General features: G+C 32.2%; 1 non-coding gene across 1 annotated transcript; it reads left to right on the top strand.

The window, feature by feature from the left end:
- The first annotated feature begins 743 nt into the window (after positions 1-743).
- LOC126002709 (small nucleolar RNA SNORA51) lies at positions 744-877 on the top strand. Its single transcript, XR_007493378.1, has one exon. It is a non-coding gene; the product is annotated as a small nucleolar RNA SNORA51 (small nucleolar RNA).
- The last annotated feature ends 1,748 nt before the right edge of the window (positions 878-2,625 follow it).

Here is a 2,625-nt window from a genome sequence, read left to right as displayed (position 1 = left end):
TGTACAAATAACTTCTCAGATCATAGTGTACTGAAATTGAAAGTAAATTACAAAGAAACACAGAAGAAAAACTTTAACATCTGGAAATCAAACAACTCACTACTGAACAATCAGTGGATCATAGATTAAGTCAAAGAGTAATTCAAAAGATTTTTGGAAACAAATGAGAATGAAGACACAAATTATCAGAATTTGTGAGACATAGCAAATGTATACTATGAAGAAAATATGCAGCTTTGCAATTACTCAGCCAGAATTTAAAAAGGCCTACAAAATAACTTAATGAAACAGCTTATAATATTGGAAAAATACCAATAAAATGAACCAAAATTAAGCAGACAGAAGTAAATAATAAAGCTTTCAGCCTAAAACAAACCAAGACAAATGAAAGCAAGAGTTGGTTCTTTGAAAAAATAAGCAAGATTGATAACTGTTAGAAAAAAAAAACAAAGAAAGAGAAAATATATATAGATAAACCAACTTAGAAATGAAAAAAGGAGATTACTAAACGATACTACAGAAATACAAAGGTAATCAGAGAATACTTTGAGAAACTCTATTCCACAAAACAAGTGAACCCAGAAAAATTGTATAAATTCTTGACTCATATAACTTCCAAAAGTATATTAGAGTACAGGCCGGTGGGGAGGAAGGATACTTGGGATATCGGTCATGGGAATGTTGCGCTGGTGAAGGATTTTTATATATATATATTAGAAAATAAAAAAAGAAAAGAAAAGATAAGGCTCCCAATTCTTACCTACAGGCTGTGTTCTTTACACTGACTGTATAAAAAGAGGAAGTTCAGTAAATGCACCCCATATATACCTCAACACAGGCCCTTTGCCTGGTCTTTATTGTAAATTTGGGGACCAAAAAAAAGAAAGCGAGTAATATCTGAACAAGACACATCTTTACTGAGGAAATAAATTGGGAATCAAACTTCTTCCTAAAGACAAAAGCCCAGGCCCAGATAAATTAATAAAATGAATCTTTTCGAAACCTTAAAAGAGAAACTACTAGCAATTATTTCTCAAGCTTTTCCCAGAATATTAAAGAAACAGAATCACTTGGAAAATAGTTTTAGAAACTAACATCACCCTAATATAAAAGAAGAAGAAATAAAGAAAAATCGAGTAACTACAGGTCAAGATACCTGTGTGAACACATATTATGAATATCTTTACCAAATCCTAGCAAATAAGTTCCAACACTTCATTAAGAAGGTCATACACCTTTTGTGTCTGAAAGTTATTATTGCAAGAATGTCTTTCATTTTTCTTAAAACCCATAAATGTGTGAGACCATTCTGCGTTTTTTCTCTCTCTCTCTGACTTATTTCACTCAGCATAATAGATTCCGTGTACATCCATGTATAGGAAAATTTCATGACTTCATCTCTCCTGACAGCTGCATAATATTCCATTGTGTATATGTACCACAGTTTCTTTAGCCATTCGTCTGTTGAAGGGCATCTTGGTTGTTTCCAGAGTCTTGCTATGGTAAATAGAGCTGCAATGAATATAGGTGTAAGGAAGGGGTTTTTGTATTGTATTTTTGTGTTCCTAGGGTATATTCCTAGGAGTGGTATAGCTGGATCGTATGGGAGCTCGATTTCCAGTTTTTGGAGACACAAAAGAGAAAAGAGCTGGAAGTTCCAGCTCACCTCAGGAAGCTCATCACAAAGAGTGATGAGTTTAGTTGGATAAATAACTACATTTTGAACTGTCCTAATAATGAGAATGTATGAGGGAAATTGAGAACCTGTTTAGAGTACAGGCGGGGGTCGGGTGGGGAGGAGGGAGACTTGGGACATTGGTGATGGGAATGTTGCACTGGTGATGGGTGGTGTTAAGAAAAAAAAAATATTGTTATTCAATAATGGAATACAATGTATATACAATATATTATTATATACAATACATTGCATTATAAAAAAAAGAAGATTGTGAAGGAAAATAAAAAAAAAAAGAAAAGTATGCCAGGAAAGCAAAAAAAAAAAAAAAAGAAAATTGAACTAGGTAGAGATTTCACATTATCTCTTACAAAAAAAAAATTGTGTGCCTAGATATTTACTCAATTAAGATGAAAATAAATCCATGTAAAAACTTGAACAAAATTTCTATAGTAGTTTCAGTCATAATTTCCAAAATTCAGAAGCAACCAAGAAAAAAAAAAAAGAAGGTCATACACCAATATCATATAGGTTCCATTCCAGAAATGCAAGGATGTTTTAACTTATTCAAGTCAATCAATGTAATACACTATTTCAAAAAAGAAAAAATAAAAACTATATAGTCATATTAATAGATGGAGAAAAAGCATTAGATAAGGTCCAACATGTATTCATGATAAAAACTCTTGACAAGATGGGAATGAAAGATAAAACTGACTTTCCTCTAAAATTTGCCATAAGAGAAGGCTGACTCCTTTCTGCCACTCCTATTCTATAAAGTGCTAAAAGTACTTATCATAGTATTTAGGCAAGAAAAAGATATCAAGGACATCCATCTAGGAAAGGAAGGGAATCAAGCTCTGACTGTTTGCAGACATAATACTATATTTAGTATACCAAAAAGCTTCTAAAAATAATAGATCATATAGAAAAATGGCAGGCTACACACA

Source organism: Suncus etruscus, chromosome 2, assembly GCF_024139225.1.
Source record: "Suncus etruscus isolate mSunEtr1 chromosome 2, mSunEtr1.pri.cur, whole genome shotgun sequence".
In the NCBI taxonomy this organism is placed as follows: domain Eukaryota; kingdom Metazoa; phylum Chordata; class Mammalia; order Eulipotyphla; family Soricidae; genus Suncus; species Suncus etruscus.
This window is presented reverse-complemented; position numbering and strand designations above follow the sequence as displayed.